The sequence below is a fragment of the Falco biarmicus genome, chromosome 13 (genome assembly GCF_023638135.1).
Source record: "Falco biarmicus isolate bFalBia1 chromosome 13, bFalBia1.pri, whole genome shotgun sequence".
Classification (NCBI taxonomy): Eukaryota; Metazoa; Chordata; class Aves; order Falconiformes; family Falconidae; genus Falco; species Falco biarmicus.
In genome coordinates this window covers 25,249,380-25,277,235 of record NC_079300.1, presented here as the reverse complement: position 1 = coordinate 25,277,235, position 27,856 = coordinate 25,249,380, and the positions used below count along the sequence as shown (strand labels likewise).

At 46.0% G+C, this 27,856-nt stretch overlaps 1 protein-coding gene across 5 annotated transcripts in view; it reads right to left on the bottom strand.

Annotated features, from left to right (window-relative positions):
• ARHGEF4 (Rho guanine nucleotide exchange factor 4) overlaps positions 1–27,856 on the bottom strand; it is a 228,211-nt gene that overhangs the window by 15,396 nt on the left and 184,959 nt on the right. Inside the window, exon 1 of one of the 5 annotated variants that reach the window (XM_056358096.1) lies at positions 14,873–15,543. The exons of the other annotated variants lie outside the window; for them this stretch is intronic. The gene's annotated coding sequence lies outside the window, so the exon portion shown is untranslated. Of the gene's footprint in view, positions 1–14,872; positions 15,544–27,856 lie in introns of those variants that run through there. 5 annotated transcript variants of the gene reach the window in all.

Here is a 27,856-nt window from a genome sequence, read left to right as displayed (position 1 = left end):
GCAGTGCTGGGCTTGGAGTTGGAATGAACAATCTTAAAGGTCCTTTCTAACCTAAATTATTCTGTGCTTTTTATGCATATTTCACTTAACAGGCACGTTGCATATAGTTTGACATGCTTGAAGCATACTCAGCATTATGAGTAAAGCCCTCATTCATATTTTTGAAACACTTGTAGGCTTTGTCAGGCTTCCAGAAAGTTAGATGTTTTAACTTTCTAACAGAAAGCGGTGAAAACTACAGTAGAGAGCAGACATAAAAAGTGTATGTTTTTCTAAAATCAGCTATCAGACTTCAGTTAGAGAAAGAATGGCTGGATGTTAGCTACTGTCCGAGAAGAGCTCTGCTGCTGCTTTGAGCAGTCTGCCTGTGCACCACCCATCTGTTTGCTTTAGCAATCCGAATGCAGTGACGAGTGACCGTGTGGACCACAAGCTGAGCCCAGCTCTACCCTTCTGCAGGGAGAAGAGAGGAGTGACAGGGTGATGGGGTGGCTGGAGCTGAGCATCTGGCCACCCCTACAGAGAGGAGCTGATTAAATATGCTGCTTTCAGGCAGAGTGCTGGGGAGTCACCTGCTCCTAGGTAAGCCCTACCAGCAGGTCACGCTGGAACGGCTGCCGTACCGTGCGGAGTTGTGACCCTGTGTGTCAGGGATGGCTGCTGCTCAGGAAATGGGCATATGATACTAAATCTTTGGGAAGGGTGGCACTCAGCAGGCTTTTCAACATACAAATTGTGAGCAGCACATAAAGAATGTGGCTCTTTTTGGGATAAAATACCTTTGCTGCGTGCTTAAACATGCCACTCTGAATCAGTGCTCTGAGTATGATGTGGTAGCTGGTGCACACGCCGTGACCATGACCAGAGAGACTAAGGAGGACCTCCTTAGCATTTTGATGATCACACAAGCAGACCACTGATGTGAAGGCATTGATACCTTACAGTACCAAGCTGTCAGATCTCAGTATCTTGATGAGAAGACAAGACCAAGCCTGACCTAGCTTTAACAGCATGTTAGGGTTGATACATCCAGCTCACAAGGGGGCAGAGCCACATGGTTCTTCTCAGAGTCACTGAAATCCATGGGGTTGACTAGTGAATCCTCAGCTGGTATTTTAATCCATCCACTAATATTAGTATCTTAAATTTTCCCTATTCAACAACATCCCTTCTGTGACTATGATTTGCCAAATGTAGCAAGTCACAACTTCTTGGTCACCAGCCTGGCCAAGTAGGCGCAGGCAAGTAGACAAGCCACTACCCATGGCCAGTTCTCGTGCAAAGGAGGAACTGAAAACACACCTGAAATACAGGCCGGGGTTTGATTAACTAACACCATGTTTGTAGGGAGGAATGATCAATATGGAATAAAGCAAGAAATAAAGAGTAAAAAAACACTTTAGAGATGCTTTGGATTGTCTCAGTTAATTTAGTAGAGCAGCACTTGAAACATCTCCATGACTGCAGGCTGACAGGCTCTGCCTGGTCTCCCTGCACTGCTTCAGTCTGTGCTCGTTACCTGGGGGTGGGCAGGGGAGCAGGCGCTAACGTGAAGTGTTTAATGATCACCATGCTCAGTGCTCATTTTTCTATTAGTCCTCAGTCTGTACCAGCCTGTACCTTATACTATTTTTTTCAATTGCGTCCAGCCCAATTCCTAGGCTGATACAGACATACCAGATACACCCAGTCTAACAGTCCCTTTCCCAAGGCAAATACTGAAGGGTAGCTCTGAGCCAGGACTGAAGTTTCCATGGCACAGAAACACCTACAGTACTGCATGCCACTGCAGCAAGCAGAGCTGCTCCAGCTGGGGGAATGCAGTATCCTCTCCAAGGACCATACTGTTACTGGGGACGCTATGACTCCCTATCCCAGGAAGGATAACACACACCAGCAGATAAAAAAGCTTTCTGCAAAATGCATTGGAGCATAGCACAATCAACCAGCTATATTGAGAGAGCTGCCTATCTTCTAGAGAAACATGTATTAAAGGGAATGCTCACCATTTCAAAGCATGGCAGCTCCTCCGCTCAAAAGGCTCATCTTACCACTGGTTTTGATCTTTGCAATTAAAGCAAAGTTTGAAAAACAACTATTAATTTCCATATGAAACAATATTTACGTGCTGGCTTTGTATTATCAAGGGCAACTCAGTACATGTTCTTGAAAAGCCCCAAAAACTAGTCTCTAGAAGAGAAACATTAGAAGGCAGAGAGTGCAAACCCAGCCACCCTACAGCTGCTCTAGCTCCTGCAGCTGGCAGCAGTGAAAACAAACAAAAATTGGCTCTTTTTCTTTATTTATAACAACATTTAAGTTTTTAGACAGCAGTGTTTGCAACCCAAAGGCAGTACTAACACTGATGCTTTGAAACTGAAATCGACTGCAGCTCTAATATTGCATTGGCATTTCTGTGCAGCTGCAGCTGCATTCCCCAACCGCCCGTGCAGCTGCAGCCTCACGGCACATTCACAAACAGGGAGGCTAAGGGAGGGCGCCAGTAAAGCACTGCTTGTGCAGGTTGCTCAACTTATGACAGAGAGATGGAGGGGTGAGGATTGCTGCATTACTCCTCCACACAATGTCCATGCGCAGGCTACCAAAGAGGAGAGACAGCCAGGGCAATTTGCACATAGCTGCCCCAAAATAAGTCTGTTGCATGTGGGCAAATAGATGTGGCATGCAAAGGCCCGCGTCTATGGGCTTGTTTGCATTCCAGCCACTCAGTCCCTGTTCTTCTCAGGCTGGACACCTTGACATAATTACCGTGTATGTCCTGGTCTTGTTCTGACAGGAGCTCCAGGCAATATTAACAGAGATAAAAGATCTTGACAACTTACAGAAGGAGGGATGAAGACGCCTTTAGGAAATATTTATCTTTGAGCTACTCTGTTCCATTTGAATAAAATTTGAATAGCTTTCTCCTGATGATGCCAAGTATGTTGGATCATATTGAGCTCAAAAAACGAACCCAGAAGCATCAGAAGATAGTGGGAACAGGGCAGTTCAGGGAGAAGGTGCAGATAAAATGGAATTTACTTTTCAGCTCTGTGACCCTGAAACAGACACCTTCCATGGAGAGCACCTGAACCCAAGCCCTTCCTGGTGAACTGAAATGGTTGCTCTGAAGACTGTGCTCATCGCTCAGCCCCCCAAGAACTTGCCAGTGGCAGACTGAAGCTGAACTGGGTCAGCACAGCAAACATTTAAACCCTGCAGCGGTCCTGACCCCAGAAGCAAAGCCCCCCCAGCCCCAGTTCCTTCACCCATCACTGCTTCCAGAGTTCCCTTCTGCCTTCTGTCATGCAAAGTGCAGCAGAGGAGTTAAAGAAAAAAAATTATTTCCACTCTTGCCCCAAAGTAGTACTTCATTCACACAAATGCTTATTTTTCCTGAACGTGGGTAGAAGCCAGCTAGCCTCTCCCTTGAGCTGAACCCACAAAATAGTTTTCAAGTCGTCCTGACAGCTTGCTTCCTCTCAAAACTTTTAACTTCACTGTTTAATGATGGGCAACTGAGATGAAATTTATCTCATACAGCTTCTGTCATCTGAACAGCAGGCATTTAGTCTGAACGAGTTATCTTGATTGTCTTTACGGAGCATCTCCCCTTTGTGGAGAAAGACAGGCACCCCAGGAAAGGGTTTGCTTTAGGCGTATACCTTATTATGATGAATTAACCAAGCCCCTGGGGGTCCTGTCTCCCTTCACTGCCAGGGAGGAATTTGGGCTAGTCTTGCTAGACTAGACTTGCTGCCTGGCTGCAGGGTGCCAGAACCACTGACACAACTCCACAGCCACAGTGAACACTTCATTGCTTCCTGCTGCTGCTCTGTCTACATACTTCAGGGTAACACAAGCCCTCCTTGCCACAGCATCACACCAGACATGCCCCCACAAGGGCAGCGGGTTGCATTCATTGCTTCAGAAGCACAGACCGGAACACCATGCCCCCAGTCAAGCCATGCCCTCGGCATTTGTTGCCCCTTTGCCTACTGTGTCAGCTGCATATTTTTTCAGCACAGATTTTTGAGTACTGATTAAGGATAGTGGAGGACTCAGACATTTACCAAACACTGCAGATCTCCATTCAAAATACTTTAATTTGACAGTGATTCTCCTTAACAAATCTGAGATGTCAGTCAACCAAGATCTGACCCCAGTTAAGTGTGCTACACTGATACTCTGTAGTGCTGCTTTTTTAATCAGTGCCTGTAGTCAAACTCCCCATGTGACATCTAGTACAGCTGCCTCCATTTACCAAACATTCAAAATTTGTCATCTCATTTATTTGATAAGAACTGTTTTCCACAAAACCATTCTGACTGGCATTAATTACATTATTCCCTTTTATTTATATCATCTGAGTCCTGATTCCCCCTTAGAAGTGGTTTAAACAGATGGGAAGAGGAGGAGGGTCCCCCCGCAGCAGGCAAGGAGAAGCTTTGAAAGCTCCCTTTATCAAGTGCTACAGGAGGAGGGAAGCAACTCTTGTAGAAAGCGAAGGAGGCAGAGCTCTGCTGTGTGAAAAGTACAGCGTGAGAAAGCATGCCAGGTGCAGGTCCATCTGAGTCCAATTAAATATGATTTTTCAAATTCCAGAGTGATGCAAGAAGTTCTCAGCTCTTCACCTAAGATACGGGAGCTGATTATTATAAGGTGAATCAAATCAACTGAAATTCCTTCAGTCCATGTTACTTTTGGCTGGAATAGGTCAGGAAAATTCTTATGAAAGCGTGGGGATAGTTACCTGCAGCTGAGGACGACATCTACTCATCTAGATCCTGTCAGCACCCTCAGCACCCCAACCATCACTCTCCTATCACCTAGATATCAAGGGAGTCTGCTAATTTTGGGAACCAACATCCTTCAGCTTTGGCATAAGGAAACAACAGCAGCAAAGTCCTTCTCAAACTTGTTCATACTCTGCAAAAGCTTGTCTCTGTGTCACATTTTACAGTTAAATGTTCCAGTTGCTGGTAGTGCTTAGAGTAAGCAAAAAGCTGTAAAATAGCTTCCATTTTAACCTTTCACACAGGTTTCCAGAAGATACTTATTTAACTCATCTATAACTTATTTTTAAATGTCTAAGACATTTATTTTCTGGTATAAGCAAAATACATATTAACTCTTTCTAAACAAGCAGATCCAATGCTGAGTGTCAGGGTGACAAAATGGCAAATGAAATTCTATGCTGCCAACTGCAACACAGGCAATACCTGACACAAATGACTGCCTCAGTGAGCCACTCCTCAGGAACGTCTCTGCAGACAGATTTAAGAAAACGTCAGCCTGCTCCATCAGGGTCAGAAAGCCTGCATGGTGGGATGACTCAGAAAGAAAGAGAGAAGAGGAGAACTGGACAAGGCACAAAGAAGCATGAATCAAAAGTGGTAAGAGCTTCTAGGCTAAGCTAAACCCACCCTGAAGCTGGAACAGAGAAAGGCGGATGGAGGGTGGCACGGGAAGGCTTAACAATGGCTGGTTGTAATGCCAGGACGATGGGTGCCCAGTGAAACCGCCAGGCGAGAAGTTCAGTACAAAAGCAGTACTTTTTCCCTGTGGTGGGTAATTAAGCTGTGCCACAGGATGCCACAGAGCCAAACACATAGATAATTTTAAGCGAGATTAAGCAAATGTCCATCCTTTGAGGCCATTTTTGGACACATCATATCCGGACACAGCCATCAAGGATCTTAAACACACCTGGGAAGGCACACAAGGGAAAGAGCCAGGCCATGCTTGTGTCTATTCCTGAGCAGTTATCCCAAGTCACAGGTAAAAGTGTTACTGGCTGGCCCTGCAGAGCTGGTCTTGGCATATTAGGGTAGCAAAAAACACAAAAGAAAGGAACTGTTGACTATCCATATTACCCACAAATACTTCTTTAAAACGGTGAGCCCTGAAAATGTTAACTTGACGGGGACAGATAGGTTCCCTCAAGTACAGCAACAGTCTTGTTTTGTTTTCATTCTTGAATGAATGAACAACATTCAGGTGGAAAAATAGCAATTGCCAACACAGTAATTACAAGGACATTAGGATGTCTTCTGGGGTAGGGCTGTCCTCCTCCCAGCTGGGACTCCTCAGGCAGAGGTAAGTGCAGCACTTCCACACAGCTTCGCCCTAACAGATCCCGCACACTTTATCCTACCCACACAACACTCTCCAGGCATGTGGAGGAAGGTCAGTCCACACACCTGGAGCAGCCATTTGTCCCTACCACATGGATGTCCAACTCCTGGCCATTTCTGCCCCCTGCTTCTCCCCCTCCCCTCCCAAAAAAAGGGGGAGGATGAAAGTGTACCCAGGGCAATCTGTCTGTTCAGATATTGCCTGGGAGGCTTTCAGAGAGAGAGTCCCTGAGCACAGGCTGCAGGAGTGAGTATGTGCTGCACCCTCACTCAAAACGTTCAGAAAGGCCTTTGCAATTAAGAGCTCCAAGGCCCTCAAAAACTTCTTAAGCACTCAAAGCCAGAGAACTTAAGTCATTCCAAAGCTCTAAATCAGCTTAAATAGCTTAAACTCATCTAAAGCCTTAAAGTGTTTTAAGCATTTTAAACCCATCTAAAGCCTTAAAGTGGCTTAAGGAGCTTGAAATACTCTAAGGCTTAAAAGTGGTTTAAGTATCTTTAACTTTCATCTAAGTCACTCCTCGTAGCTCTCCCAGTTGTGTGGCACCCATCGCTCCAGATAAGGTGGGATCTCGGCACCACAGTCCCACTTACCACAAACAGCCCAGATCTCTGACAGAATCACTCTCTTTACTCTCCTTCCCAGCTCTCCTGGGGAGTGCCGAGCCCCCAGCTCTGGCTGCAGTGGCTGGAGGTGGGTGCACGTAACTACTCAGGAGGTTGTGACAGGGTTTGCTGGGCTGGTGCTGTAATAGCACCTGGACATCAGCCACACGCTCTTCTCCTACGTTCTTTGGTTTCAAAGCCTGGAAAGGAGTGAGGTCTGGGGTTGAACTCTCAGGTTTGAACAAGACTTTGACCTAGGGCTCACACATCTACAAAGTTTCTAGTTTCTGGTTCCAGTTTGGCTGTAGATGAAAACCACGTCAGTGACTGACTCCCCTCTTTCACCTCACCCAAAGTTTTGAAGCCTACATTTACTGCAGAATATGAAGCATACCTGGTCAACACAATATTTATGTTTTTCTGATGCCCTGATTTTAAGTGTACAACTTGCAAATAGAAATAGCCCAGGATGTTTCTGTTTCTCACGTTTAAGAGTGATGTTGCATCTTTTTTACTACCCTTTCTCTCAGACACCCGAGTAGAAACTATTTTCTTCAGAAAATTTTATTTAATGTTACATTAACATATTTTTCTGTCAGTGATGCTACAAACTTACCCCATTCTTCTCTTGCTGCTCCCTGCAGGATTACCCTTCCTCTGTGCACTCCCACCAGCACATGCCCTTGGGACATTCCCCGACTTTTTCCCCTCTCTGCAGGACAGCTCCTGATTTCACTGCCTCTCCTCTGACTTAATTTTGAGATTTTTCCTTTCTACCTCCTTTTTTTGCTTCCTCTTTCAAAACTATTTCTTTGGACAAGTGAGCGATATACTGTACAGATCCCCCAGGACAACATATGCCAAACAGTTCAGCTGCAGCTCATCCAAGACAGGGATTTATTGAGGATAAATGTTGCATCCTGGCTCTTTGCAGAAGAAAAGGAAAGGGAACCATGCAGTTCCCAGAACTCTCCGCCCACTGGTGACTGTCGCTATTCCCTTCTCCCAAAAGATACAGCAAGTTACAGAATCAGTTATAGCTTGAAGGCAAATTAATCTGAATTTGTTTTACAAATAAGGTTAAAGAAAACATTTTAAAGCAGATACAAACCATGTCGCTAGCAAACCATTCTGAATCATCAAAAGGTCAGCATCTCTTTGGGCTCACAGCAGGCAGTACGCCAGAAACACGGCACACGGCTTTGCTTTTCATGTGCGTGCATGATTTGATTTTAATGGAACACACTGCAAAGGACATGTTGAAATGATTTTTATTGCTTCTATCTCCTATGAAAACATCTCTGTTGGATTAACAGTACTGTGCCAAAGTGCACACAACACTGGTAGGTGCTGACAGACATGCTGAGCCAACAGAGATTGTTTAGCCATTTCCATGACCTGGCTCTCAAACATGGTCTCCCTGCTTCAAAAGAACCATGCACATTTTAGTACCTGTTTCCTTTCTTCCCCTTCACCTGAGAGAGGAAGTCCACAGGTTTCTGGTGACCCAAAACTTATGATTTCCACCTCCCTGCACCTTTCTGGTGATCTCTCTCCCAATACACACACACTGTTTTAGATCCTTTCGCCACCGAACTAAGAATTGCTGTCTATCCTTTCCTTTGAAAATGGGGCAGAGGAAAATCTGACGATCAGACAGAGAGAAAGAAAAGAACAAAAAACCTTCATAACATCTGTCAGGCAAAAGGGGCTGCCTAGCCTTTGTTTTTGGTTAGTATCTGTAAATATAAAAATGAGTCATTTCTTTTGTAGTCCCTGCAGAAGGTTCTTTAAGCTAAGTACACTCAAAACCCCCAGCAAAAACAACATCCCCGCCCCAGCCTTTTCATATTGCAAGTGTCCTGTGCTAGTTAAAGGAGATCGATTCAAGAAGCAGCAGATCCCTGGGATCTTCTGAGACCCTGAACTATTATGCTTTTGAATATATACCCATTTTGTTAATTTGTCGTTAAGTCCACATTATCTGGATGAAGAGACTCAATGGCCTAAGCAAAGCTAAAGCCTCAAACCAGAAGCACGTTCTGTTTCCAAGACCACCTTGCAGACAAGCTCTCTAACTGCAGGAGGCTGAAGCACCTGCCGCTGCTCCCGCAGAACGTGGCTTCTTTAGTCCAAACAGGAAAAGATCCTCATATCTCCTGTTCCCCACAGGTTCTCATTTTAGTCACCTTGACTCCCTGCACAACCCTGCCAGAGAGGCCACTGTATGACAAAGTGGTTTTGCAAAAGCAGCTGGGTGCAGAGCATGTTCTGGTAAACCAGGCAGCCATGGCATACTGCTGTCACTGGCTCTCCTTTCCTGGTGTCTAGTGCAAACCTTCTCACTACATAATTAGCGCTTAGTATAACAAGTCCTGACTCCTGGGTGCTACAGGTATGAATTGGGATACTAAAAATACTAAGTCATGACTCCTTAGCAGCCTGTCTTTTCTTAATCTCCTGCCGGAACTATTTTATTTGGCGAGGTGAGTAAAGCTGTGTTAGGCTGCTGCTGAGAGGTCCTAGTGTCCCTCTTCAGATTCACATGGGATGCCTATATACAGCCTTTGTATTTACATACAAAGTTTGCCGCAACCCTGCAGACACTCAACATGCCAAGACTGGACAAGATTGTAATTCAAAGCAACCACAAGCAGTCAAACCCAGCCCAGCTCCACTATGCTGTTCTGAGCCACGTTACCACAAAGGCTACAGGCACCAGGCCTATAAATAACACTCACGTACTGCCCCTGCACAGCAGCCACTACAGACCAGCATAGCTTAGAAGAAGACGATACACTAATTCTGTTCTTCTATCAGTATCCTAAATGGATGCAAGATTGAACAAGCACAAGATTTTTAAGTGTGGATGCTACGGTGGTTTGCTCCATGCCCTGTGTCTCCTCTGCTTTGCCCAGCAGCCTGCTCCGGATAGGAGCTGCTGCAGGATGGAAATGGGGGTGGGGGAGTGGGTGAAGGCAGCCCCTGTTCCCCCAGCTGGTGGAGGCCGGGCTTGCTCTGCCACCAAGGGACAGCAGAGATTCAGGTGCCCAATGTGAAATCGGTGCTCTCTGGAGGAAAAAGCACGCTGGGGTTGCACTAGGGTCTCCCTGACAGGGGAAGAGGAAGACATGGGACCTCGATGCTGCAGCAGGACGTGCGGGACTGGAGCCCTGCACCAGGTCCAGAGGGGCCAGATCAGCTGCAAGGGAGAGCAAACTCCCAAATCTCCCTCTCCACGGTTCTTCAACCTGGCTGACTCCTCTGCTGAAAGGTTCAACAACATCCTCTTGGTACTTAGGAGGACACTTTTCTTTCAGTGTTACCAGCAGAGCGGAGCAATCACTCTTATCAGTTACAAATGCAGAAGTCTTGCACACATGCAACAGGACAGAGACCACCACTGTGGGCCTGTGTAATACTAAAATGAGAACCTGTGGAGAACAGGAGATACGTGGATCTTTTCCTATGTGGACTAAACTGTAGGTCCATGCTACTGCTTCGAGCCCCGTTTCCAGCACTGCCCGATGCAGGCACAGAGGGGATGGGCTGTATGTGACAACCACAGTCATGCCTGGAGTAACTCCAGCAAAAGAAGAAAGATTCAAAGGAGACTTGATTTTATTCCAGAGTTTCCAGCACATTCTGTATTTAACAAGCCCAGTGACATGGCATAAATCGCAAGTTCCTCCCTCTTTTTTTTAACCTGTATGATGGGACTTTCATAGATATTTTTTTTTCTTTAAATCAAAACACTGGAAGCATTAATTAAAAGTAATTGTTGATGCTATCATCCTAAATGCTCACTGTGTTTCTTATCTGGCCAGCTCATGCCTTAGATTCCAAGAATAAATCACAAAGACAGCAGATACCACATATCACCACAAAAAATGAGTTTAGCCTGGGAGAACAAATTAAGAAAAGATACAATCTAAAGCCCAGATCTCCCTCTGGAAATGATGTCTTGGTCTCACCCCTGTTCATAGATGCTCTTTGCCTTGCGAGGCTCATAGTAAAGCAGTAGCAGAGCAAAGCTCTTGCCTGTTAAACGTTCTGGTGAACTTGCCCCACAGCAGGGGCAACACAAACTACCTGTGCAGGGCTGGAAGCAGCAGTACCCTGCCCCATCCCTGCACACTGCTTTGCCACACAGCTGGAGTACACCAGCACCACAGTGGCAGCACAGGGGAAAGAGTAGAAGCACAGCTCTTACTCTGCACCCTGGGGAAGAGGAGGGGTCCAGCAGCCACAGGAGGGCCGGGCTGATGTGACCTGATCCGCAGTGGGAGCAGAGAGCACAGTGGGTACCAGGCACCCCAAGTGCTTTGCAGAGAGGCCTGACAATGTGCCTCACTTCCCTGGCTGTGTTGCTCCCTCCCTGGGGCTACAGCCCAAATGCCAGGGCAGAGCCCAACTGCAGGGAAACAATCACAGCCTTCCTGCAAAGCACCCATCTCTGCTGTCAAATAAGCACGCTGAGAGCAAATTAAAAAAAAGCCAACTTTGTTGACAGAAATGCCAAAGGCTTCTCCTTCCCCACCATCCTTCTGTCACCATCTACAGCTCTTGCACATGATTCAGGGATCCTTCACCAGCTTTACTTTTCCTGGGCTTTAATCGGCCATCGCAGCTTCTTCAGCCAAGATCTGAGGCAGGCTTGAATGAGTCACAACTAATATCAGACTGATTAACACTTACATGTCAACTGCAGCTTCCAGCTGAACATATACATCTGTAGGTGAAGTTGAGGAAGGAGATAAACACTGGGTTCTCCATAACAAAACTCAACACAGATATTTTAGGATTAGTTAGGTATCAAACACCTAGACAAGCAGTGGAAAGAGAAAGTTAAAATTCCCCTAATATTAAATACTAAGAGGAAAAGTGTTCCCAAGGCTCTTGGCAACCAGTGTTACCTGTGGCAGGCAGTGTTATCTCCAATGAGTACTCTACAATCTTGCAATTTGTCTTCTGACAATTTTTAAATGCAAGAACCATTCTACTATTTTGCTCCCGACTATTCTGGTACCAATAATCTGGTGAAATTGCCATATGCAGGGGTGATGCAAATTGCCCGACAGAAAAGGGATGCAGTTTCACCAGGGGTTGCATTACCTTTTTCTCTAACATCCTTTCTTCCAGGTTATCCCTCACTGCCCTGGATTCCCCATAGCCCTTGAAGGAAATGCTTTATTTCTCTAGCAGCAGGCAGGTCTTCTGCAACTGGGGAAGTCTCAGTATCCTTTGTATCAACAACTGCAGTGCTTCCCAGAGAAGAGAGCTGCTTTGCAGGAAGCAACGTGGCAGCTCTGTACCTCAGAGGCACTAACTGCCCAAACTCATGTTATTCCCAAGACTTACATTTTCTCCTTAGTATCAGCAGCGAGCATTTTGGGGCACTGGATCTGCTGTTAGCAAGACACTCCTCACCTCCCATTATATGCACTGGCTGCTTCTGCACAAGCTTTGATGTGTCAAAGCAGCAAAGGCAAATGGCTCTGGCTCCCACAGGCACAGCTGCTGTGGCTGGGCCGAGCAAAGGAAACTTTTTGGAAATAAAGATGCTGAACCAGGTGTGATGTAGATGTGGTAAAAGTGGGCTAGAGAGAGAAGGGAAGGAGGAGGTTGCAGCATTGTGGGAGCACTTGCCTGCTCACACAGGGCTGTGCCTGCCCCAGCAGCCTGTCATCACCACCTTTGGTATTTGATCCCTTCCAAAGCCAGCAGAATCCTTTAGCAAGCAGTGGGAATAAGCGTCCCCAGACTGACCAAGCAGAAGGTAAACTATTTCATCACCACAAGACCAGCTCCAGCTACTTAATTTTGCAAGACATTAAATAAAAAGAAATTCCTGGAAAACTTCCCTTAAGTACCTTCCTAGGAAGAGTATAAGAGGAAGCTACAGTCTCCAGTTCAGTGACAAAAGCCACCCAAGGAGCATTTCAGTGACATGACACCAAGGCTAAACAAGAGCATAAGCCACTTTGTGAATCTAGGATCAGTCTTAGCTGCTCAGCTTACCAGCTGCCCTACATGGCTTCTATACGTCGAGCCAAACATTCAGATTACGAACAGGGTCGACCTGCTGGATAGTCTCCAGAGTTATGTGTGTATGTGCAAGCCCTGGGAATAACTACAGTTCTCATCTACCATCAGGTGTGTTTTGCACTATGTCAAGATACAGAGCAGGTGAGACAGCAGTAAACTGGCCGTTCAAACAGCTCGTAGGGGCTGCCATGGTGCTGAGGCCTATTACTGCTCCTACTGCTGCTGAGAGCAAAACACTTCACCCACTAGGTGAGGGGTGAGGGCTTCTGAATGCTCAAGCACTGTCAGAACCTGCTCAAGCCTTGTGCATAATCCTCCCTCACAAGCAGCTGCCAAAAGCTTTCTGTCACCGACACCTGTGACCCCAAAGCCAAAATTTGGTCCCTCATCTGTCATTTGAATACCAAGGTATGCTTTCACATCTTGTCAATTTTGTCACTTGTCCTTTCCAATGATCAATCTTTTTTTCCACCTTACACCGTAAAGTTCTGATTCCAGCTCTAACTAAGGCCACAGCTAAAGTTTAGAGGGGAGAGAAAACAGATTTTTTGGAAAGCCAGTGTTGTGTGCAGAGGCTTGGAGATTTTTTTTGAAATGGTAGCTTCAGAAAACAACATATACTGGGTAGTTCCAGTGGCTGTTTATCACAATGTCTAGCTAATAGAGTTAATAGCCTAGTCTGAGATTTTTAATAATTCAAACCTCTTCACCTATATAAGAGATTCGCAGAGAAATGCGGAGAGCTGCCCCACACCCAGCAGGAGACTCTCCACTCCCAGGGACAAGGCTGTCCCATGCCTCAGATGTACAGAAAGGAGCTCAGCAAGTACAAATTTCATTGCTTTGTGTGCTAAAGTGACGTGGTTTTGTACAACACTAATGTATTACACACGATCACATAAATAGCTGGTACAGAGTACATCATTCATGATGACAGAGACAACATCAGCATCCAGCCTTTCTCAACATCAGCTCAGACTCCAGGAGCCATAAACATTCAGGTCTGAGAGGGCTGAAGTAACTTCAATCATTAGTGCCAGCAAACACACTGCCCTCATGGAAGTGGTATGTAAATTGCAGATTACCTAACACACAAAATGAAGGATCTTGCTGAATTTCAAGGGCTTGGATATTTTGTACAGTCTCCGGCACAAATGCAAGCAGTGTCATTAAGAACAGTGCACTGTGGCTTCCTTTCCAGTTTATCTTCCACCAGGATTCGGTCTTCTTCAGTGCCATCAAGTAGAGGGTTGCTCCATTGAGGTGCCAGTGCCCAAGTCTGGAAGTGCTGTGACGCACAGGGCTGCCGATAAAATTGAGGTGAACAGGCCTGGAGCGAGCACACTGCTTTGCTGCCCTTCCCTCCTAATGGGTCTACAAGAGTGCTCCTTGAGTTGCTTCCCTGCTGTGCACGGCTACTACTGGCCACTGAGAGCCAAGTGGCCTGCGAGCAGTGTCCTGTGCTGTTCTGCCAGCCATTTTAATACCCGTAGCAAATAAGCACTGAGATATAATAAAGGAAACGGGATAAAAGCCAACAAAACACTCCTTCCACACTGCTGCAGCATTTATTTAGCCCGAATTCCTGATGCACTATCGATCAACCACTTTGGCTAATTGGGCATTACTCACGCCACCGCACAGCACAACGTTCCCAGTGGCAGAGCAATGGAGGCATTACGGCGTTCCGCTTTTTACAGCAGGTGTTTACATGTAGTAGGTCCTTGTGCAAGGGCTTGATATAGGATGACTGTCCCTCTGCAAACAAAGCAGCAGCACTTTGGGCTTCTCCAGGGCTGAGAAGTGCTACGTATAGGCACAGTATTGTCATTGTTAGGAATTGAGGCTGATTAGTGCCACGGGGAGCGGTTACGATTAAACAGGTTGGCTCCCTTACCTCTTTCCCTTTCTCTGGTTTAACGGTGATCCAAACCACAAGGCACAGGTGATGACAGGAGGAGAGTGAGGGGAGCAGGGTGGGGAAGGAGGTGATGATTAAAAAACAAAGGAGGGATACTCTGAGACACACAGTTACCGTAACAGCAGACAAGCAGACCAGAGGCAGACAACAACAAGCTGACCTGCTGATTTGTCGCCCAGTCCTGGAAACCCCCATGCACCACACACCACTACCAGCAGTCCTCCTTCAGTGAAATGCCAAAAGAAACATCAGTACCACGTTGACGATGATGAGGAAGAGCAGGATGACAAAGACCACTACCCGCTGAGTCTCCGGGTTCATGTTGCAGCGGAGGAAAGTGTGAAGTGCACTCCATTTGTGCCTGCTTCGGTCAGGGACCTTTGCCATGGCTTCAGCCCCCGGAAAAAAAAAAAAAAAATTTAAAAGCAGCAGGCTTCTTAAGTGACCGCTGTACAGCCCACAGCGGGGGCACGGAGGGGGGCAGAGGGCCGTGAACAAAAGCTGTTTTGCAGCTCTCAGAAGCAGAAGTCTAAATGGCTCGACACAGCCATTGCTGGTCCTGCACAGCACGTGTGCCAAAACGCCCCCTTCCCCACCCCCTTATCTCAGGGGATGCTCATCAGCACATCCGCGGGTTTCCACATCTTCTTTGCCAAAGGAACCGTCGCCATCGCTTTAGCAGAAGGAAGACATTGAATCTGTTCTTGCAGACAGCCCAAGCCGGAGCACTGCAATCCGGGCTGTGATATTGGCTTTCCAGAGAGCGGCTCAGCTATTTGCTGGGCGCCGTCTCCAGGATACATGCAGGCCTTAGCAACGCAGCCAGCCCAGCCCGATGTGGGGTGTGCAGGGGAGGCTTTTAAGGAGGGTCAGGAGTGGATTAGGCGGCTGCTTTTTTAAATCCTTCCACCCGCACTAAGAGCGTGCCAGCAATAGAGACAAGTCCTGCCAGCAGGCAAATCCTGCTGCTCCGGATGGGGCTGGGGGAAGCTGGCCGTGTGGCAATGCAAGGGCACGGCGAGGGCACGATGGCTTCCCACATGCCCGAGTGTGCAACAAGCTGCTGGGTGTCTGCGAGGAGGATGGGGAGATGCAGCCTTGGGCTGGGGGTCTGGGAGAAGCAGCTCCCATCCGAGCCTGCTGTCCACTTCCAAGCAGGGTCCTGGAGCCAGAGTGCCCAAAGGACTTGGCTACCTCTGCCAATGCCTCTGCAGGACCGAGGTATGCCAAAACCGAATCTCCGCAACCAGAAAACCTCTGGTCAGCTCTGCAGAGCCCTAAACGTGCTTTTAGGAACTTAACATTTTGCTGCTGGACTGTGAAATTCACCGAGCACCCAGCTTCCCCGGGGTATGCTCACAGCTGCTGCAGCCTGAGCATAGCTCCCAGCAGTGTCTGACCAGGACCAGGATGAAAGGGCAGCACTCCTCCTTGGAAAGGCCAGGGATGGTTCTTGGAGAGCACCCATCACAGACAGTCTCTTTGACTACAGGTGCAGCCTTTTTCTCTCCTCTAGCCAGCAAAGTGGAGCCCACCTTTTGCTCAACAGCCGGCAGTAACAGCACTGCTCAGGAAAGGAAGAAGAGGACATCATGAATGATCATTCATGCCCTTCACTGACAGGAGGCAATTCCACACCTTCCAGTTCTCATGTGCTCCCCCTATACACACCTTCTCACGAAACAGAAATATGAATCCAGCCCCTGGAGCTAGGGCTGGATGACACAGTCGCTAGTGCGTGGAGCTGGGCGCAACAAGGATGACTGCACTTCACCTGAGAGCTTCAAACATGGAAAAAAAAAAAATATCTCCAATGTGAATGTGTGTGTGTGTATATACACACACACACACACTCTCCTAGGAGCAGGAACCAGAAGTCATGGCTCCCTCCCCTTAAACATACTAACTGCTAAACACCTACGGTAGCAACCATCTCTGGGAAGGGCAATGATGGAGCAGCCACATGATGCAGGTGTGAACAGAACACACTCAGCTGCTCTCACGCTTGAGACAAAGCATAGCAAAATGAAAAAAGCTGTCTTTTTTCAGGTGTTAGCACATCAATGCCCATAACGTTTCTTGAAGATCTGTACAGCTCTATATATATCCTGGAACACAGCAGGTGAGAGATTTAAAAGGGAAAAGGTTTAAGAGTTATGGTCTGGCTGGGTACTTTTCTTTCATTTTGTGTTTTCCCAAATTGTGCCAACCTCTGCAGGGGTTATATAGAAAGCACTAAGCAGTCAAACAACTTCCACTGTCTCCTTATGTTTCTGTAATGTTTTTTAGATGTTATAAAATGAAGTCAATAATTATTTCAGTTTGCTGGTTTCTGAACTTAAAGACCTTGTAAATCTCCTTGCGTCTAGCCTAAGTGTAGAACAAAGGGAATAATGCATAGGACAAGGGCTTGTTCTCTCAGTGCAGCTTCAAGACCTGATAAGCAGAACTTCCCACATGAAGCAAACTACTGGGATCCGCAGGCTGCCCAAGCTCCCACATGTTTTCGGGGCTTTGGCCTGCATTCGCTTAATGGCTTTGAAAAACTAATTCTCCCCGCCATATGCACCAGAGTGTAATACTTAGATCCCTAAGCTTGCAGACTTCAATTTAACAAAACTTCTTCAAGTCCACAGTTGACTCACACGATCGCGTTATTCAGTTTCTGAGGATTTTGCAAATCTTGTCTGGTTTTGAAGTCTTTTCATGAATTGATTGAGTATGGGCATAAGCCACCAAACAGTATTAGGGAGGGGTGTGGACCTTCAGGAGAAGGTAATCATGGTGAATAAGAAGCACGATCACACATACTCCTTTGAAACCTCCACAGCAACTACCATCTTCTCTAGTCACTATTACACTGAAAAGAAACAGGTAAACTCCAGTGACCCACACCAGGACACACACTGGTAAAGTCATGCTGGCAGAGGAATACTGTTGGTGCCACAGGATACCGGGCAATTTCTAAAATCCACGATGACGTAATTCTCCCATAACCTCCTGAAATCTTTGCCACTCATGAACATGCTCAAGCATTCGAAGTTGAAGCACAGAAAGTTTGAATAAATATCTATAAAGACATCTTAAAGGTGAGATCACCTTGCAGAAGCAGCTGAGGGGAAACTGATACCAAGATGAAGATGCAGAAAAAGCAGCTGCAAAATTGCAGGGAGGGTGCATTTTCACCTGCGTTGGAGCTGTCTCTAAGAAACATCTTAAACCACAGCTACGTCCCTTTGCTTTTCTGATGTACAGACCTAAGTACCCTCCTGCACTACATTGCCTGGGCACATATAACATATTTACCTTGCATACATCTTGGAGCATTACACAATTAATGTTAAGTTGCAGCCACCCCTCTGACCCCACGGTAAGTAAGTGAGAACGAGTAGGAACTGGTCTCGAACAAGGACAAAAACTGCAGAGTTACTCTAGCTGTGACCTGGTTTTTGTTTTCACCCCCAGGCAGTGAATCCCCTCACAGATTCTGTGCATGGGGCAGTTACTTCCATGGTAACTCAAAGTGCTGGGGGCGGGGGGGAGGGGGAGGCTCCCACTACTGCTGCACACGGCTAAACACCATGTGGCGTTTTTCTAAGACAGAAATGAAACCTCATTCTTATTTCTCACTGATCAGACATGCTTCTGTGGTAGGTGGCAAGAGATGAAACAGCTGAAGGTTTTACCCTGTGGCTTGTAGTAGGGCGAGACTTTGTATAACTATCAGTGAGGAAGCATATTTCAAGTAAGTGTTGCACGATATTTGTAGGAATCTGATTTGCAATTGTAATAATTTACTTGCAATCGTTTCTCTAAGAGCCATCCTCAGCCAGGACTGCACCCAGGGTATAACACTGTCACTCAGATAGTGCAAGTGGCGAGTGCAGCGCAGCCTCGCAGGCCTGATCACACACGGAGTCGTGCTGCAGTCAGTGACCACGCCTTCAGAGAGTACATTATTCAAGAATCCCCAGTCTAATATTAGATAAAGCAAACAATACTAATTATTGTCCAGCCCTTGTCACCTTGCTTATACATGCAATGGGGCCTAAGCTTTGGAGGGCTGTTTTAGGTGCCAGCTTTTAGAGGCCAGGAGCGCACAGACAAACCCACTTTCTGCCAAGTGAAAAAAGCCGTTTCAATATTGTAGCAGCTGAACTGGGAGCCGAAAGGCACATGCACATCAACGTGAAAAATCAACAACTGCAATAAGCAGCACGGGTGCTTCAGTAGAACAGGCAAAGAACTACCTAGGGAGACAAGCAGTGACGTTATATCCAGTGCACTGGGACAGCAAAGTGCACGTGCCCCAGAGCAAGGTCGGGGGGGGGGGGGGGGGGGGGGGCAGCCCTACAGAGGGGACCAGCCCCACAGAGGGGACCAGCCCCACAGAGGGGACCAGCCTCACCAGCAGCACCTTTCCCTTCTCTCACAAAAGAGCAGGCTTGGAAAGCAAGGCTCCGAGCAGTAAGCTAGATAGCATGCTAATGCACATTTCCAGGACTTCCTACACTTGTCTTAGCACAAACAGGCACGTGCTTGCTACAAGGCACACAAGACAATTCAACTCCTCTTAAAGCCAAGGATGCACTGGTATTGTAGTACAAATAAACTGTGCTCTCAAAATCACGAGACAAAAAAAAGGAACACCCCCACTGGGTCATTTATCAACACCTTCTCTCCAACAAGGTAAAAAATGTGTCAAAGCATTAACAAGTAAGAAAGACAGAAGAAGTGCTAGGATTGAGCCTGGATTAGGCCCATCTGATACACAGACACATACTTTTTGACCCAGCTGCACTACCTGGCTCCCTGCTCCAGGCACAGAGCTTGGAGAGAGCAGCCAGGCAGCTCCATGGGGTGTTTGCCTGCTCTGTTCAGCAGAGCTTTGCATATCATGCAAACACAACACCGAGCATGCAAATACTGACTACTTTACAAGTTTTCCTAAGATGTTCCTAAATAGGGTATCTCCTGAGGTAGCATTACTCTCTCTTTTTAGACCAGTGAAGACTCAGACACAGACTTCCCTATCCATCCAGTTGGCATCACTGCCTGTTTGGATGCTGTGTATACAGAACTACAGAAAAGAACATGTTCAGTACCCGAGGAAATCAACAATTCAACAGCCAAAGTAACAAATTTCACCTAGATCCATATGACCAGGTTTTTTCCCCCCCTTTAAGCTTCCTTTGAAATAAAAATCACCAAATTATTACTGCCCTTTTTGTAACACAGAGCTGTTGAAGAGCTTCTTGGAGAAGAAGCTCCTATTTATTTATTTAATTGGGTGATACTTCCACCTCATAACACTGGGGTAATCAAACTATTTCAAATGCATCTTTCCAAAAACAATCCAGGTTCTGAGTTGGTGTTCAATAGACAAATTTCTACTCAGTTCAGCAACTGAAAGCAAGGGCTGAGAATGAAATTGGGAGGGGCAAGCACTGCTACCTGCAATCAATCCATCGAAAACTAAGTTTCCTTAATGCCAAATAACCTATCACATATTGTCCAGAATCCAAACAAAGCAAGTACCAAACCCTGTTAGGCACTGAATTAACCCTCAGTAACAACTGTAGCCAACATCTCCCAAAAGCACGTCATTCACTACTGAGCCACGGACAGAAAACATCAGAACAAGTACAGCTTCTTAAACTGCAACTGATCGTATATTTCTAAAATGGAAAACGACCTGTCAAAGGCCCACGGTTTGTTCTGAATTTTACAGTATTTTACACTGTAATGTAATGTAATGAATTTTACACTGTGATACTAGAGCACAGTTACCCCCACTGCATGTTTCCTTAGCTAGCACTGCATGGTTTAAGCCCACACAGCTTTTACAGCTAGTACTTCCCTGGCCAGTGTAATCATGCAATACTGCCAAAACGTTACAAGTTGTTCTCTTCCTTGACTACTAAGATTTACGAGATAATCATCAATGGGAAGAAAATTGGCATGACAGTTTCTTTGTGTGGTGCACAGATTAAGGCATGGCCACACTGGTACGCTACAAGAAAAACAGCCATTTAGATGGACCACCCCTGACAACAATTAAAAAAAAAAAAGACAATCTGCTTAGCAACCAGTCTTTTGCTTTCACACTCTACTAAAGCTAGAAAATCTTTCAAGTCCTCCTAAAGCAAGTTTTATTTTCAAGAACAGTAACTATTAACATGTTGGAAGCAGCTGGGGATTATTGCCATGGCCTAGAGCTCCCGTGTCAGAAGAACCGCGTTGCTGCTGTGAGCCATGTACCAACACAACACATCCCACGCGCTTGTGTGAGCTGAGGCAACGGAGCTTCCAGCATCGTACACAGAAGATGACACGTTTCCAGGGTGGGTTTGACTAGTGCTGGGCATGCATTTGGTTTGACTGAAGGTACAAAAATTCTCTCTCAATACTGGATGACAGATAGCAGGCAAGGGATACAGACAGGAATGGTCTGGGAAAAAAAACAAAGCATGTTATGATAGATGTTGTGGAGCAAGGAACAAGTAGAGAGAAGCAAAGACAGGCTCACATGGTCCACGCAGCAGCCTAGGAAAACGGATCTTGTCAATACAAGATTGGACACAGGCAGAACAAAGGCTGCTGTATTAATGGTGCTCTGAAATAAAGATAGGCTGAATGGTATATATGGCAAGACAGAGGGATAGGAAAGGAAATGCCACATCTTGGAGACCTGGCAAGATTAACAGCTTCAATGCAATAGCTAGAAAGGGGTCAAAACAGAAGATGACACTCTTATTACAGAGCTGAGGAACAGACAGGATGGCAATGACATCCTTAGTGAATGAGGGAGGAGGTGTTCAGGAGGTCCTAGAAATTATTTTAATGTGGTTTTTTTAGCTATCCTGTTTTTGAACTGAAAATTTGACAGCCATGGATAACACAGAAAGACAAGGAATGGTCTTCATTCGGGCATTATGCGGGCCGGAACAGAGAAATAAGGGAGAAACAGAGGCAGAGAAATACTCTGAGAAAAGTCAGGGAAAGGAAAGAAGGAGCAGGCGCAAGTAGAGTTGTGGGACCTGAGGCAGCTGAGGTCAGAGAAAGATAAAATGAAGCCAGTGAAAACAGGTAAAGTGGGTGAGGAAAAGGGAATGAATAACCATGCAAGGTGAATGACAAGATCTACGTGGTGACTAACAAGGGGTAGAGCAAGATGTATAATGTACAGAGCTGAACCCCCCCACAATCAAAACACTAAAACATAATTCCTGTTAAGAGGCCTTAAGAGAGGTGGCTGTCAGGGCAGGGGGGAACAAGGGCAAGCTTTATCTCTTGGTTATTTCTAGACCATAAGACTCCTTTCGTTCTGACTATACAGGAGTTTTCAAAAAAGCCATGTAGCTTTAGGCTGTCTGGCATAGTCTGTTGAGCCCACACATTATAAAATGTGAGTACAGGGTTCCTTTAGCTGTCATCTTAAACAAAAAATGCCTTTGGTTGCAAAGCAGTGTTATGACACTTCTCTGACTGTTCAGCCTCCTCACCTCTTACAGAATATACCAGTCTTGCACATGTAGAAAACAAGAAAACTGCTCACAAGTAACAGCTTTGTAAAGTTCTTCCAAGCTGGCATGTAATAATGTTAATTTGAGAATCCTCCTTCATTGTCCTCTGATGGAATTAAAGGAGCCATAGGAGGGCTGGGAGAACAACGAGTTCCATGGAGTACAAGCAAGAGAAAGCTATGAGAGGGTAAAAGACATACATAAGCTGTGTATAGTAGGCTTATTTTTTGTCCTATGCAACAGAAAAGCAGGGCAGAAGTTTTACATGGTCAAGTAGCCTTCTGAGGCCACCTTTTCCTGACACCCCTGTTATAGCCAACAGGCAGGAAAAAATGCAGCAGAACACCACACCCTTGAAGAAAGAGTCTTGATGGGCTCTTCTCCAAGAGCCTGCACCATTGACCAAGAAATCAGTAACAACCTAAGATAAGATACAGGTCAGAAGCAAACTTGGTAAGTGACTGTCAAGGTGATCAGCAAGGCAAGGATGGGAAATTGGTAACCGCAATAGTAAATGAACAAGGTGTCCCCCTGCTTTACTAGCAAAGCATCCATTAGGGACAGAGGAAGGTGAAAAAGCAGGACATTCGGTCCATGTTGGATAGCTCAAGTGGCCTGCTTCCTTTTCACAAAACCCACAGACAGGAAGACTCGCCAGTGGCAAGTCAGTGGAATAGCCAGAAGCAGGAACTTCTCTAAAGATTATAAAGCCAGCTGGAAGTAGGATTGAAACAAATAACCCCCATCACACCTTTCTAGGCCACTGGCCCCAACAACTGCACCTGTCCCTCAACCCAAAACTTCAAGAAGCAAGCTGCACTTTACATTCAACCGCTGTAAAGCAGCACAGCTCTGCTCCTGTCCTCTGAGGCCCTGATTACACTGTGCAACTCCGTGCAGATCTGCCGGACAAGTTTGTGCCACACGGAGGTGTGCCAGGCAGTCCCACGCTGCTAGGGACAAAGGGACAAAGGCTGTTCTGTTTGCCCGCCCATGCAGCGCGCGTGTGCTCCAGCGTGGGAGTAGTGGGGTTAATGCAAGTAACATTTCCTCACTTTGCTGCAAGGAGCAGGCGTAGGACTGACCGGCACCCAACGGCTCTCCCAGGGCATGAGCAAGGGCTGGCCCCATGCGCCCCGGAGGGAGGGGGAGTCTTTCCATGAGCCTCAGGAAAAGCTGGGTTGGCGCTTCAGCAACTTGGTTGTTCTTGCTGTTCTTTCTTTCCGCTACAGCTCCCGCAGTTTTGCTGCTTTTATCAGAGTGGCGATATAAAACTGCAAGGAATACACCAAGGCCTTCGCTGCGTTAAAGCGTGGCTGAACTTGCTAACCCTGCCGCCAGTTTTCTGGGTGTAGGACAAGGGGCCCTGGTCACAGCCTAGGGCTGAAGCTGACCGGGAAGATCTTTTGAGGGATTAACAGTGCTCTCTGAAGGGCCAGAAGAGTCAGGATGGATTTTATTTTTCCACCACAAGGTTCAAATGTCTTCTGGGGATTAGGAAAAAAAAAAGAAAACTTTTCAGAGAGGAGCTGCTCTCAATCAGGATTTGGAGAGAGAAGAACGAATCAAAAAAATGTTTTGATATCAAAACCATGCGGAGAGGAACCCAAGGCACAAGTATGGTATAAAACCAGATATGTTCACTCCTCTGTCTCTATGCAAACACTTAAACCTGTAGTAACCTCTGCACTAACCTTTACCCAACATTCCTACTCTTGTCACATTCCTTCTTTATCCCCTTGTCTCAGCAAATCTTTGTACTCCAATACCCACTTTGTTATTGTGCTGTTATCCATCACAGGTGTTTCTCGAACTAACAAACTGGGGCATGTACAACCCCAAAACTACTTTTTAAATCAAGACATATGCAGAGTGAGTTGTAACAGCAAGATTCTGCAAAACACACTTGTCTGCATGCTGTCAGGCTACCATTTCAAGCAGGATTAACTGAAGTTTATGCTATACTTCTAAAGACCAATCTATAGATGGGGTGAAAATATTGCAGTGCTTCTAATGCTCTTCCTCCCACCGAACAGCCGTGGAGAGTTAGGTTCCAAACCAAGGATCCCTGAAAGCCCAGCAAGGAGATCCCAAGGATAGCTAGTGAGATACATCATGGATGGAGGCAAGTTCCTCCTCTGCATCAGACAGAGGGCAGGTTTGAAAGCAAGGCTCCCACTGCACACATGAATGGTGAAATCACTCATCTTCACCTGCTCACGCGTTATCCTTGGCTGTCACTGCACAGGCCTGATGAAGCGTGTCTACTCTGCAGGCACGTCCTGCAGGCAACATTGGCTGAAGGGTGACAGGTGAAAAAGCCTGCGTTAGGTGCACACGCGAGCCCTCAGCAGGCAGGGACCATCAGGAGCACAGAGGGGGACTGCCTGCCTGCCACACTAACTCAGGTGCAGCAAAGCAAGGATTTTAAGATCTCAGTGGCGCCTTGGTAGATGGTCCTCACGTGCTACAAGTGGCAGGCAGGAAGCCAAGGCCTTCTGCAAACCCAACCCTTAGCTCTACAATATATACCACCACTGGTACGGATTAAAAGAGCTCTTTTAACAGGTTGCCAAAGCACTGGAAGTTGGTTGCAACCTTCACCATAAAGAGACAACCACCTCTTGTGATAGCATCAGTAGACAGGCCATGTTTTCTTTAGGTGGTGGGGAGCAGGTGACATTTTTAGGAAGCCACAGATGCACTGGATAAAATACATGCAGACTTCGAAATGGCTTGGCACAAGTAACTTCAGGAGTTAAAATATTGTTGGATCATTTTTTTTTCCAAAGGGAAAACTATTTGTGGGGCCAAGCCTCTCTCTACACCCCAGTAACTGGGAACACATTTAATTCCAGCAAACAACAGATGTTATTGAGTCCCCTAATACTCACAAACTATCATTAACAAGCGTTAACAGAAACTTTTTTACAATTTAACGGCTGGCAGGACTGGTGTAAGAACTCCAAAACCACCATGCTGTCTCCAGTTATTTCCTTTGAGTGGTGTATTTAGGTCTGGTTTACAGCCACAGATGAAAATTTCAGCAGTACTTTCCCCTCTTTAAACATGTTGGTATGTGTGTGGGGACACATCTGTGGTCCAGAAAGAGGTGAGACACAGATGCTACCTCTCCTGTTCTGCTTCTTCAGCTTGGCTCCTGGAAGGAGGAGTTAGGTCCATTCAAGACCAACTCCATAAACTCAATCATTCCCTTATGCACCTGCAGGCCCCCTTCCACTGTAACACCTCAGCATTTTTATTTAGGAGTTAAAACTGTGAAAGACTTCCAATGTGCTGTTCTTGCCCCAAGAACTAAGCTAAGCCTGGGGTTGGGTTTGTTGTTGGGTTTTTTTTTTGTTCCTAATGTGTATTAGATTAATAGGGCTATTTAGAAAAAGCATGGGTCTAGCAGAAAAATGATACATTTTTTAGAAATACTCTGTGTGGATTGAACTCCTGCTGGTGGTCTGTTTGTATGCTAGAGACTGTAGCATGGCATAGGAGCTACCTACCTACACTTTGCACGTGTGTGTGTGAACAAGCACTTGGACTGCTAAGAGCTCACTGCATGACTGCAAGTATGCAAGTTTACCCCATTCCTCCCAGCTCTCCAAAAAAACCCAGCATTCACTTGCAAGATAGTCCTTCCTCAGATGAAGATAATCTCCAGCGCTGAGCGAGCTCCGCTGGCTTCCATCACCCTCTCTTCGTCTTCAGCCTGCTGGGGGAGGTTCCCTTGCTCAGGGCATGACCAAATCCTAACGCTGACAAGGGCACAAGAAAGCGCCTTGGAGAAGCAACAGCTGCCCATGGTAGAAAGTAGAAATACGGCTCTGGCAACCCCTGGGACCACTTAGCTCCTGATCCTTATGTTTGATGAGACATAATTGCTATCAAGTATTTGAATATACTGATTTGCTTTAAATCCATTGAAAAAGCCCTCTGAAATAACCTTAGAAGTTTGCAGACCTGAGAACTGTGAAAACTAAATCCATCAGGCAGTAAAAGAAGTTACAGTTCTGACTCCATACTCTGTTCGCACCGGATTCCTATACAAAATCATGCAAGCACTTGGGACCAAAAACGAGGATTCAGTAAAGATTTATGTCCATTGGGGAACATTATTTCTTGTCCTTGACAGCACTGAGCTTTATACAGTATTCTGCAAATAAATCACAATTGCTGCTTCTGGACCACAGTTGTCAACCTTGGTTGCAGAAATACGTAAGACACAAAGGCAGGAATTAAGCCCTCTGGATAAAAAAAAAAACCAAAAAAAAAAAACCTAAGGGGAGGTATGGTGGGGGTGTATTTGTTAACTGCTTTCTATTTGCTTTAGTATCAGTTGGGAGAGCAATATACTCACATTAAGATATAAAAGTGGTAATAAATCTCCTTTCCCAGATGACACAGGAACGTTATATATTGCTTCCATATGATCAATAATTCTAGTTCTGTTTTCAGTCTGGGAATCTGTCGTGACCATAGCTTTTTCAACCTATTCCGTACTTTTTTAAAAAAGGGGGATGATAACATTTTATGGCACTATTTTAAATTTTTCTGTCTTTTGAAAATTGTCCTCATGTAATACAAAACAGATTTCCATTAATTGGAACATAGATAATGTGAAAAATGCTATGAAGGATTTTATTCACACTTAACAAAACTAAAATATGTTCTGATCTCATCTGCATTAACATTTTATGAGGTTTGGGTTTTGTGGTTGTTTTTTGGGGTTTTTTTTGGGGGGAGGGGGGGTAGTTGCTTTGTTGCTGTTTAAAAAAACCACACCAACTAAATAAAAAAACACAAACCAGTGTACATATAAAAAACCACAAACCAGTGTGCGTATGCCTCTCTTATTTAAATTTGGCTGTGCTTGGAGGAGCACTGGGTGAGCCTAGAACAACTTCCCAGTGAGTGATCAAAGAGTTTAGCACAATAATCATGCTTTAGAGACTCAAGAGCCTCAGTTGTACCCTGCTCAGCAAGACAAAATGAGGACTGCCACAGTATCTGTCGCTTTTGGTACATGGCAGATGTATCGTTTGTGCCACTTCCTGAGCATTCCTCTGTATGAATTACTTTGTTAAATCAGAAACGTTTATGCTGGAACCAATTAGCTTAATTGCATGTTGTCAACAAGCACTGGTTAGCGCACAAACATCTGTAACATACTACAGGATTGTAACTTTAAAACGTAAGGCAATGGTGTTACATCTTAAGATAAAATCCTGGCCTGTTGAAGCCAACGAGTTGAGCAGTTCCCCAGGAACAAGACTTCGCATACCAAATTCCGAACTTATCAGAGATGTAAGAGATAAGGAAAAAACAGGGAGTCTTGCTGTTATTTTGCAAACATGTAGTGCTTGGCTTTCACAAGCCAGGGACAGCACTGTTCACCTGGGGCTGCATGGGGCTAAATGCCCCACATGTTGAACTGCAACAGTGCTTCTTCTGGCGCAGAGCGCCACGCAGACCCCCCTGCACAGCAGGACAGAACAAACCCTTTGCACGCATCAGGTATTTCCACAGTCAGGCCTACCTAACCCTACTCACACTTGACAAGCAGTATAGCTCTCCTCGTTATCACCACGATCACTCGAGAGCTGGCC